Raw genomic sequence first — 12,867 nt, forward strand, 5'->3', positions numbered from 1 at the left:
TTAAATATGAAAATAAAATAACTGTAAGTCTGGTGTCAATTATAGGAGCAATATAGATAAAAGATACATACGAACATCACTACGAACATCGTTGCGAAATAACATACATTTTTACATAATATGTACTTAACATGTTCACATTTTATGATAAGTAAAAACAATCCCAATTCCTGCAGTAATCATCAATGTCATTAGAACGTATTTTCTACGTGAACAGGGAATTGCTACTCCTTTAAAATATTGTAACTGTTTATTGAGTCACTTGAGTGTGTTTACGCGCCAACTAACCGGCCTTTCCTCAGGAAGGAGCCATTTTTTCGTCTTGTACTTTAAACTTTTTACAGCTACTAGAACTTCACAGCATTTCCCCGGCCTGGGTATGTACACTGATTGACCAGAATATAAGTACTTCACTAGGTATCATGCCGATTCAACAAGAATACAATTATATAAACAACACATTAATTTTCTAAATTACAACTACAGTTGAGATATTAACAATTACAATAACATTTATAATACTAAATACTGCTGAAGCTTGTACACCACAAATGGTAATTTTATGTTAATTAACATATTGAATCTGCAAAATGTCAAACAACTAAATTGTCATTTAAGCTGTTGACAGACATGATTGAGAGTAGGCAAAGCTGGGTATTATTTTAGTTGTGCACACCTACGCAATATAGCATTAGAAAATGAAGTATTAATTTTGTAAATTATAATACATGAACGTAATATGCGATTTTCTTGGCGGAAAAAAAACTTGCCACAAGCAAGTTTACTAACGAACGAAGCCACTAGGATACGGTAAGGACGCCATGCCAGTCCACTGGACTGGCATGGCGTCCTTCATATCCTAGCGGTCATCTGATAGTGACTGGACTGAGGCCAGACACTATCAGATGACCGCTTTCATGTCGTGAACCGGGTGTTCTCCAACTCCAGATGACGTTAATAAGCGTTGTTACAAAGACAATAGGGCTTCCTTGGACTTTGAGAGAACACGGGGTTGTGTCGTCGTCTGTTAATTGCTCGAGTTACAATAATTATAATCAGGCCGTCAGCATCCATGACGACGACGACGACCCGGATGATCTTTAGAATTTGAGGTACCGAATTACTAAACATTGGTTAGGTTACGTAGTTAGGTTAGGTTAGAATAGACTAATTTATCATCCTTTCAATTCTTCGACCTCGGCATTAGAAACTTTTTTGATCTATTATAATTTACAAAATTAATATATAATTAATTTTCTATTGCTATATCGCGTAGGTGTGCACAACTAAAATTTACCCAAAGCTGGTCTTGGTATGTGTATAGATTATTTTAAGTTCCAACCGTTAGAGAACATACAAAAGCTTTTTGAAATTACCCTGCATGTGTATAAATAGTAAAGAGACTTATAATATGTCCTCGATCATGGTTTGTATGACATTCAAGATATTTTTATCAAAGGCGGAGATTAACGATATGGTAGTATGTTGCAAAATGCTTATGCCATTATGATTATAGAACAACTGGTACCATTCCAGTATTACGTAAGCACATTTCTCATTTCTTCCTTTTTTTAATTTGAATGATCTATTTTTTCTATGGAATTGTTAAGTTAGGTTATATTAGGTTAGGAACTCTTGAACAACGTAAATTACTTGTGGAATAGCCGTGCTTGCGTGATTCTGGAATTTCACCAAAATATTTTTACAGTCCTGTTCTCATTCACTGGACTTTCAAAATTGGATAAGATCGTTTGGCGTTAGCCACAATAAAAACCCTTAAATGCTTAAAATTTTATTATTGCATGTGAATATACATCTTATAATCTATGTCGAATATATCAAATGAGCAAAAAAACAACAACTAGCCCTTGGTGTGAATAACCCTACATGACTAATATGGAATTTGTTTTTCTATGGCTGGTAGATTTAGTTGTTCATGAACTGTAATGGTCTATAATTGCGTGTATATATTTGGTGTTGCATAAGTATCTATTTCTGATATTCACATTTTACCAGACATCCATGCAACAAACTCATGTTGACAGTTCATAATTCGATGTCGTCGGCTTTCTCGTCCGGTAAATATAATTATTTTAAAAAATCTAATTGAAACACGGCATGTATATGGTGATTTTAGCTCAAATTATTGGCGAAGTCAATGATACTATGTACCAATGTTCCCTCTAATTTTTTGCTGTGACTGTGCGCAGAAATTTACTTGTGTGCCAACGTTGCCTTCTCTGAAAAGTATGTTCGCACCCATTTCGTATGCAATGGAAGCGCTAGTTACAATAGGAAAACAAGGACCAACTGTAGAGTCTTCAACCCCGCGCTCGTGCTGATCTATGGGGATCCGGGGGTGCTTCGCTGTCACTCAGGCACACACCGTCACGCAGGTCATGATAACGTTTTTTTTTTATTACCTAACCTAACCTAACCTCTCTCAGGTCATGATAACGTTTTTTTTTATTACCTAACCTAACTTAATCCAAACAAAGATTAACCTTTTGAGCGCCGTTAGATTAGGTTAACTTAGGTAATAAAAAACATCATGACCTGAGTGACGGTGTGTGCTTGAGTGACAGCGGAGCACCCCGGATCCCTACAGATCACCACGCGCGCGGGACTGGAATTTGTACAGTTGATCCGAAAAAAATATTGGTTTGACGGTTGCCAAGTTACCATATTTTTTAGAGAATTTATAAGTTGATGTTTGGGTGGAACTTCTTTACTGAATTAATTTTAATATTTGAAAACCTTGGGTACGCACATTTTTTCTTTATGTGCTAGTTGTAAAACATGTACGCGAGCACATGCGCACATTGCCTACGAACAGCGTTTCACAACCTTTTCCGACCATAGTACCCCCTGTTGTCATATCTAAGAAGTCCAGCACCCCTATCTTTTTATTAAAAGGATAAAAAAAAGTGAGGTGTACTGCTTGATGATTTATTTTCTTGATTCCTTAGAACTGAAACAAATTGACAATATTGTTTGTAGAAGAAATAAGAACACCCTAGGGAAATATGCACAACTGGATAATCAATGATACATATATCAATGTGATTTTTGTATGCATCACTTCCCAGCACCCCAGGTCGGGAAAAGCTGCCTTAAAGGGAACGTTGTTATACAGTATACTTTATAGCAGTGCCTGTATCCCGTGATATCTCAGAATATTTTCGCGTACCCCCAACCAATATAAACACAATACAAACATAATACAAATATAAGAAAAGGATTAGTGATACAAACCTTGCAGAGAAATTATTAGATATATTCAATTACTGAACAATGGTGCTTTTTATTTAAAATTAAAAATGTCAATAAGTAGGATACAATGAATGCACATTATGCTTTTTCATGGTAAATATACAGTTACAGTACCATTGCACTGGCTACTATGTCTCGTAGCCTCAGGATTAAGGTTTTGTGCCCAAGATTAAGAATCGCTGCTTTATAAAAAAGACATGCAGTAGTCCACGGGCAGCGTTGACATTGTGAAGTTACGTTCTCTGTAATAGTTAGCGTAGGGGAAGGGGGAGACTAAATTATATATATACTGTGTATACTCTATACTGGGTTGCAGTGCTACCGGAGCGCCGTTCTTTATTTGCTTGATAATAATATTTATTTCATGGTAATTAGTAAGTGTAAGCACGAAATACTTAATTATCGTGTGACAGACATTGGGACCACGGTGTATAGAAATATGATAGGGATGGCAAGCTTTGGTTAGGGCTTCCAGAAGTTCGTCATTTAAAGATTTGTCATTGCACCCTTGTGATTCACCTTGGTTTTTGGATCACGTGTTGGACTCGTGATCGACAGCTGTATCCCTACCGAAAGAGAGCTCAGAGCTCGTATGACCGATCTATGGATAATGCTGTGACCTTACGCGCGCACACAACCCCAACTCCAACGAGAGTTGGAGTAACGCCTCGGAGCGCTACTGAAATTATTTTAGCCCTGGGCAGGATTCGAACCCGGACCGCCTTAGTGATAGTCGGAAACTCTACCAACCACGCCACCGAGTCGTGTGTGTGTGAGTGTGTGTGTGTGTGTGTGTGTGTGTGTGTGTGTGTGTGTGTGAGTGAGTGACCCATTGGTTAAGGCAAGTCCTTGGCTTCAAGGATGCTCCCTACATATTTTGTATATGTTAAAGCGTCATTTCAGCCGAAGGTGGGGCCGCTTGCTGTAGGAGTGCACTGTCCACATATTCGGGTGTTAAATACGGTTGCAATTTTACAATAATCAACGGTAAATCCGGAGATATAGAGTCGGGGGGACGGGGGCTTATGTTCTGGATTTTTTTTTTTTTTTTTTTTTTTTTTTTTTTTTTTTAGGACCTGGGGAGACGACGTAAAAAATCGCAGCTTTTCCTATTGTGGCCTCCATCCGTCGAGACGCTGTTTTGTCACGAGGGTTCTCTTCATATGACCAGAATGGTGCGTCACAGTGTTGGAAGGCGTCAAGTCCTCAGTAAGGAAGTAAAAGTAGCGTGCGGACTTCACGGCGTGATAATCACGTAGTGTGACAGAATCGTCACTGAATGACCCACAGAAGGTCGATCTTCTCCTGCTCTCCTATTCTCTCTCAGAGGAATGTAATCCTAATCGTGACCCGTGTGTGTGCGTGCGTGCGTGCACACACAGCGTTGAAAACGACAGCATTTTCACGCTTATTAAGCTTCTTCCAAGTGTTTTCGAGGTTTCTCAGTAAAGGTTTATCTTTGGGATGGTAGGCAAAAACGAATTCACCTGTTTCTCCAATTGTTGGTGTCGTGTGTATATATATATATATATATATATATATATATATATATATATATATATATATAAGTTGTTTAGTAATTTATTTGTTTGATTTTATATGTATTTATCCGTGTCCAGGATTCTTTAATTAAATCTGATCACCATTTTCCAATTGTATGAGGTAGAACGCCCATATATATGTGTGTGTATATATATGTATATATATATATATGTGTGTGTGTGTGTGTGTGTATCCTTTGTCGTCGAAACAGACGTATTCAGTTCGGGGACGCCTCCTCAGCTAGATAAAGTCGTCTGACTTTGGACAAAGAAAATGTGGAGAGTGGATCAGAAGCGAGGCGTTTGTTCAAGACGGTTTCAACCAAAAGAAAGACTGAAGCGTATCACCCAAAGGAGAAGAGGAGGAGGGTGGGGGGGGGGGTCGTCATACATAGGGAAGTACAGGAAATGCCCCTAAAATGGACTGTTCCTCCCACAAAAGAATGATCAGTTTCCAGTTACCCAAAATGAGTATTGAAAAACGGACTTGGTCCGTATTTTCTACCGTGACGCTTACGTCACGTCCATTCTTGTGGCGGGGGCACTTTGTCGCGTGGAGGTGACGGTCAATTGTTAAGAGGCGTCTTCTTGTGGTTCCCTTACCACATTCACGTGACCGTTACCTCTTTGGTTTCACTACAGCTGTATCCCGGCCCATCACCCCGTGCTGCGTTAGCCAGAATAAAATTTACGGTGAAATGACACACACACACACACACACACACATCTTCCCGCTCCCTGCAAGGCTAAATGAAAACGTCTGCGGTGAGATCCAATATGTTAAATATAGAATCTTTATAGTAAAGGGCTAGGCTAATGAATTCTGACAAATATGGAGAAAGAAACTAGAGAAGAAATAAATATATAGCCGTTCTTGGAAATTAATTAAATTATAACATGAATGAATAGAAAGCAGGCGTCAAGAATAGAAATTCTTTTGAAGTTTTCGAGAAGGCTCGTGACCTCCTTGTGGATTGTTTACTAAGCCTTATGGAAATGAAAACATTCTCCCTTCCGTACATTTATTTCTGACCGCCGCCATGTTATTTTTTGGTCAATAGCAAACAGTAATGTTGACGTCACAGTTACCACCCACGCTCTCTATCGGCAGTTGGGTTAACTACCAAGTTGCGGACAATCTCAATGGATTGAAGAATATACAATGTCGATGTGGAACCTGTTTCCAAAGGATTTATTGTTAGAGGATGACGTCCCTGGAGCCAAGATAGACATTCAACGTATTGACAGTTATTCCAACATTCAACTGAAGTGTTGGTTGAAGTGTCGAGGACTAAAAAGTGGAAAAAAAGCCGAAACAATGTGGAAAGGTACAATTCCGTCATGGGCACTTCTGCTAGCCCCGTTGATTGGACGAGAAGCTACACCTAATGTTTTATAGAGCTATTGAAGCAACATCGCTGCTTATGGAACATCAAGAGCAAGGGGCATATGTGCAAGCCTTGACGATTTGAGGAAAGAGTTAGTATGAAACGTGATATTAGAAATGAGTTAGGTTAGGTGCGGCTGTGATTTTCCATGGTAGCCCCCGTCAAAAATACACAACTTCGTCAAAAATACTCTTTTTTAAAAATCGCTAATGAAGTTACCATTAGTTTGCGGTACTTATTCATGACTGGCAAAGAAGTTTATATTTACCGATTTTTTCCTCAATAAAAATAGGACAGTACGAAAATTTGTAGGCACCTGTAGACAACAGATTTTGTATACTTTCCCTGCTCCCAGCATTGGCAACACTTGCAAGAGTTTTTTTTTTTTTTTTTTTTTTTTTTTTTGGTACGGTAGTGTTATTACCCATTGCAGCCCCCGCAATTAAAAAAAAAAAAAAAAAAAAAAAATCACTACCGACGTTATTATTAATTTACGATACCTGTTTATAAGGTTCAAAATATCCAGAATGATAGCGGTCTAATGATTTAGACGAGAATTGCATCTGTGAGACTGGTATACTTTCCTCATGCCCATTAGGTGTAGGCATCAGTGTGGGACCTTAACTCGGCTTTCAACACTACACGTAGATCTGTATGGGGCACAGTGTGGACCCGGTTTAATCCTCTGCGGCTCTGTAGCTGATAATGAATAATCTATATTTGAATTGGACAACGTTGTACTGTTTCAGTGCTTGGTGGACTAATCTGCTCTGGCCTTGAGGGGACAAGATTGGATGTGGGTATCAGTGGGCCCAGATTCACTTACAAATTGTTTGCTGCATACGTATGTGTCTTTTTTCACATTCTCGGTGGTAAAAAGGTAAAAATTTTCTTATGATCGAACCCGTGGCTAACGTTTTCAAGTAATACCCTTCATAGTCTAAAATGTGAGTCACTACGATATAATCCATTGTAGTAGTGTTTGGGGGGTGGCATTTTGAAAAGTTGAATTAAATACTGATCCTGTCAAAATAGCCGATAAATGTGGATATTTTTTCACAAGAAAAATAATAGTGTACTGAGGCGTACATTCATTTGTTGGTAAGGGATTTTCCAGCACAATAACGTAACGTCAAAGCAATATTTTATTTATATTTTTAGCCATGTGGATCGCTATTCTTCAATTGTATATTTTTCATTATTTTCATTTTACTAATTCATCTAGTTATATGATTTTGTATTTTTTGTATATCGAATGATACTAGTACAGTGGTAGCTCGCTTGCCTCGTAGTCACGGGGTCGGCAGATCGAGCCTCTCCCCGGGCCCGTGAACTTGCTCTTTACTGGGGAGGTGACTGCCGTGAATGGGCACCCAGGATGAGGCTTGCCTCGGCTGATATCGGAATTGAAACCCGGTAACTTCAGGCTGTCGCCAGTCTATTTTAGTTGTCTTTGTCGCATCCCCTTGACCAAGAGAGGGTCCCTGTGGTTCTCCACGTATGACTTCCCTTTTGAATGGTCTCCCCAATCTATCTCCCCGCTTTCTTCCTTCTTCATTTGTTCCATTCGAAGAAGTCTCCCAACCACTACAGAAGGTTGTCTCGTTTTCCACCGTCCAAACTCAACTTCTTCAACAGATGTTATGTGTGGTCGTGCATGCTTACGCGTGTGTGGATTGACGGATGGACTGATAGGAAAATGAGAGGGTGCTGGTAGAGATTGTGTGTATGTGTGTGTGTGCGTGTTTTCCCAACCCCTTCCCTAAAAAAAGAAAGCTCGACAGACCAACCCATGCTGGTACCTCCGCGGCAAACCGGTGCTGGACCTCAGTACCAAAAGATGAAAAAAAAAGAACTCCCAAATTACCAGAAGTCGTGACGATGCCCCAAGACAAGAGGGCGCTACGAGCGGGCGTCGCCTCCAGGAGGTAGAGGAGGAGGAGGAGGAAGATGTCTTCTCCCCTTCCCCTCCTCCTCCTCTTCCTCCGTATCCATCCGTTAAAAACAAAGGCTGGACTGCTGGAATGCTATGCTGCAGACCTTGATCGTGTGTAGTAGTTGTATTGTACTTCACATGTTAACACGGTGACATTCGGTCAAGACTTGTAGATATAGTGTCGTGTAATTTGCATGCGTTTGTGTGTCCTGAATTTGTAACCATGTGTGTGGATGTGTGGGTGGGTGTGGGTGTCTGATCCACCATAGCCTTTGGTTACGTGCTGGTCTTATGATCGATTTTTTTCTTTTTAACATAGTGGATGAGAACTCAGAATTCGCATACAGACCGATCTGCACACACACACACACACACGAACACGTACACACACGCGCACGTACACACACGCGCACACACACACACCTACGCGCACACACACACACACAAACACACATACCAGTCCCTTTCTCAAGGGGGATAGTAACTGCTCACAGTATTAGCCCCAAGCTGGACTCGAACTCGGACCTCTCGCGTTAGATGTCAAAAAGCTATCCATTCTACCAGCAGTCTGTGTGTGTTAGTGGGCGTGCGTTTATGTGTGTACATGCAGAAATGTACATATGCATATTTCATTTTCAATATTATACGTACCACTTAACAATTGAACTTAATTTGGCATATTCTTTTCTCCATTTTTTTCTTTTCCTATTCAGTCTAGTAAGCATACATTTTATGCACAAAACAATTATTGGCCAAGAAAAAACACACCCGTACGTACATACAGTAAACCAGATGTCTCTTATTCCTTATTTTAGAAAGGCTTGCATATACTCCTAAGTGAAGTGTACGTGCATACATTGACACGGTGACTTCGTTGTATGTTATTCATCGATCTATTTTTTGTTATACAGTAAGTCCTCGTTATACGGTACATATGCGTTCCTGAAAACCTTACCACAAATTGAAATTACCATATACTGAACCCATTATAACATGTAATAATAGGATATGGCAAACGTACCTTCTCCCTGCTCTTTCCTCTTCAAAATATCTAGCGGATACCGTATCTGTGAATTTTTCTTACCGTAAATAGAATCGAGGGTAGTGATTGCCAAATACCGTAACTGTGAATTTACCGGACAAAGAATTACCGTATAAGGAGGACTCATTGTATGTATAGAACATATACTCTTTAGACTGAATTGAATTTCATTTGCAAGTATATTTGTGGTGCATGGCTGTTCTTTTTTCACTGTATATGTTGTCTGTCTCTTTGCTGAAGAGTGTCCATCCTGTCTTGTGGTAGCTGGGTCCTGATGATGAGTAATGCTCTGGAAACCACTAGTTGTTATTTGTGCAAAAGGAAAAAAAAATCATGACATTGAAGAAATTTTATGATCCAACTGAACCATGATTCAAGAAGTTCGGATTTATTATTTGTGCGGTTCGTTCGAGGGAATACGAATATGTATTTTTGTTTTAGGCAGTAGATTTTTATGTTCATGACTGCGTATTTGTTTTGAGAAGTCTGTCTGCATCGATAGAAAAAAATTCTTCTTCGCCACCCTTTAACCATACATCACCCATTTCCCCCCATTTATCTTAACCCGTTGTGGAAACAATAGAAGAATTTTTCAATGTCCACAACTGTCAACAAAAAGTAAAATTCTCCACAATGCTAATTTCTTGGGGAAAATCAAGTGTCTCCATTCGGCACTACCACTGAATTGATATATTTATTCTAATTTTTTGTTTATTTGTTTATTCTTTTATTGATTTATTTGTTTTGAGTGGACCAGTGATATAGGGTTGTTTTTGTTATTAACCTTTTAGTGGTCTTTCAATAATACCGAGGCTTCCCTTGCAATGAGGCTACTCTTCTGTATTGCAGGGATTCGGAAAACCGAAACACGCTGCTTTCTTGTAAATACTTCCGCTGGCCAGGCACCATCCGTGAAGGAGTCGAATTCCGGACAAGTACGAATCCTTTCAAAAAAAAAAAAAAAAAAAAGCGAGACAGTGAGAGAGAGGGGAGGGAAAGGTGAGGGCAAGTCAATAAATTATTATAATGAGAAAAGAAAAACAAAATTAAAAATTTACCTTTTCCCACCAGAATCCACGAACCCCTTTCAAATGACATCACCCTTTACATACTCTAGTTTGTCTTGTCAGATTATTATTTGACTGATTTAGCGGGCGGGGGGGGGGAGTAGGTGTCGCCATCCTACACTGAAACAACATCAACACGAAACAGGCCTGGAAATAAGGCACCATCTGCCCAGGATGCGTGTCATGTTACTGAAGATCCCCAATAAATGGTGACACTTTATACAACTAGTACAACACAGACAGCAGGCCAGGTTTTCTTTTCTTTTTCTTTTAGAAGAAGCAACCGATTAAATTGATATGCACACACACTCATTTGTAATGTATAGGAAAGGAACTACATCGGTGAGGTCCTGACCTTTTCTCTCCATCGTACCTTAATTCTGGGGTGTTTTAGACTGAGCTCTTTTCTTTTAGGCCATTCCGGGAGAAGGAGGAGGAAGTGGAGTGGAAGGAGGAGAGCCAGGAGGAGTAGGGAGTGGGAGAGAAGGGGTGGAGGAGAATAGGGAGTGGGAGAGACAGGGTGGAGGAGAGTAGGGATTGGGAAAAGGGAGGAGGAGTGGTAAGAGAGGAGGAGGAGGAGGATTAGAGTAGGGAGCGGGAAGAAACGGGGGGAGGGAGAGTAGAGATTGAGAAGAGAGGGAGAGGAGGAGAGTAAGGAAGGGAGGGAGAGGAGGAGAGTAGGGAAGGGAGGGAGAGGAGGAGAGTAGGGAAGGGAGGGAGAGGAGGAGAGTAGGGATAGGGAAGTGAGGGAGAGGAGGAGGAAGATGTGGACTGGACTCCCTACCGTACCGTAGGTCAGACCATACACTTACGCGGGATCGGATTTTGTAGGAGAGAAAGAGAAGTCTGCATTGGAATTTGCACCAGGTCCCCCTTACATAACCCCTATGCGTCATCTTGCAGGGCACTGGGAGACCTTACTTTCAATACAATGACGTCATCCTATCAGTGTGTGACGTCATAGTTTGCCGAGTCGGAGAAGGGCCTACTTGGAAACCAATTAAACAAACTTTCAATCGGGTAAACAATCCATTATCCCCTTTCTACTCCCCCTCCTCCCAGCATCTTTCTCTCCTTTGCCTCCATTTCCCCCCTCCTTCCTCCTTCTCTCCCTATCTTTTCTTTCCCTAACTCCTCCTCCTCCTCATCATCATCATTCTTCATCTTCCTCAACCTCCCCTTTCCTCCCTCCCCTCCTCTCTCTATCCTCCTCCTCCCTCCTCTTTCTCACATTCCTCCTCTCCTCTCCTCCTCTCCTAATCCTGCTCTCTCTGTTCTTCTCCTCCCTCCTCTTTCTCACATTCCTCCTCTCCTCTCCTCTCCTCCTCTCCTAATCTTGCTCTCTCTGTCCTCCTCCTCCCTCCTCATTCTCACATTTCTCCTCTCCTCTCCTCTCCTAATCCTGCCCTCCTCTTCCTCTTCCCCTTCCTGTTCCTGAAGAACGCAGCAGGTGTAAGGTTGCTTGTCAGGGCACGAGTATACCTACTGGACGTCTTCGACACCTGGATGATGATGCAGCAGTGTGTGGCAAATATATACATTAGTGTATGTCAGTAACATCAGGGTATTCCTTGGATAGTTTTACTCCGTTACCGGTAATTTCCTATAGCCTGATTACTAGACCCTTTCACTGCCACGGTCATCGTGAGGCGACTTTGTTCTGTCAAGGGACACCTCCAATATTCGAAGTAGTTATCTTGAATGACTGTTGTTCTCTTCTAGTTTAGTGTAGCCTAAATATGGGAACAAATATCCTGCTGTTTGTTCTAACAAGTGTCTTAATGACGTTTCTGCCCTTATAACGACAATATCCCACGTCAGTGCTCAAGTACTGTTAGTACGATGAGGCGCTTGATTGTCGCTACTCTCGTTCAAAGTGACGGCAACTGTGTACATCATATATGTCCATTCTCACGTTCGTATATCACGTTCACGTGTGTGTGCATGTATTCGCACCTGCCACGTGAACTGATACTTCGAAGAATACAATCTTTGATACTCATACTTTCATATGAATGGTATTGAAGGAAGGTGAAGGGATAGATATATAGATTTTTGCAAAAAAAAATAATAATAATAATAATATATTATGAATATGCATGATCAATCATAACCTAATCCAACCTAACTTAACCCGACCAAACCTAACTTAACCTAACTTGCCTAACTAGGACCGATTCATCCAGTAACCACGAAAACCACTTACCAATGCAGTGTACCTCGCGTGTATTGTGTCCTTTTGCGTGTAGGTCCAACCCCGGGCTGGGTGAAATCGTCCAGGATGAGGGTGAGTGGGTGAGGGGGACCCCAGGAAAGCAGAAGAGCGAGGAGATAGGTTCTGGACTTAGTCCGGTAAGGCCATCCGGAAAAGGACGCGATGACGTAATAGGAGAAGGCGACTTACGACGGCGAGGCCTCGGCCCCTGACGTACTGGGAGGAGCTGAAGTGAGGTGAATTACTTCGGCCGTAACGTTCACCCACTTCGGCACGCAAAGGAGTCTCGCCCTTGCGTCGTAGACGTCGTCATTGTGTTGAGTAGTTTCCACCACACAGACCAGTTGGTCCATGCGCAGGATGACTGTTACCCATTTTCCTTCTGTTCAGGCGCAACCACGTTAT

General features: G+C 41.1%; 1 long non-coding RNA gene across 1 annotated transcript in view; it reads left to right on the forward strand.

Moving 5' to 3' along the window:
* The first annotated feature begins 229 nt into the window (after positions 1-229).
* The window catches only part of LOC143029484 (uncharacterized), a 53,036-nt gene continuing 40,398 nt past the window's right edge, over positions 230-12,867 (forward strand). The window contains exon 1 of the long non-coding RNA XR_012966839.1: positions 230-377. This is a non-coding gene — a long non-coding RNA (uncharacterized LOC143029484). The remainder of the gene's footprint in view (positions 378-12,867) is intronic.

Source organism: Oratosquilla oratoria, chromosome 11 (assembly GCF_046742065.1).
Source record: "Oratosquilla oratoria isolate Oo_2021 chromosome 11, ASM4674206v1, whole genome shotgun sequence".
Classification (NCBI taxonomy): domain Eukaryota; kingdom Metazoa; phylum Arthropoda; class Malacostraca; order Stomatopoda; family Squillidae; genus Oratosquilla; species Oratosquilla oratoria.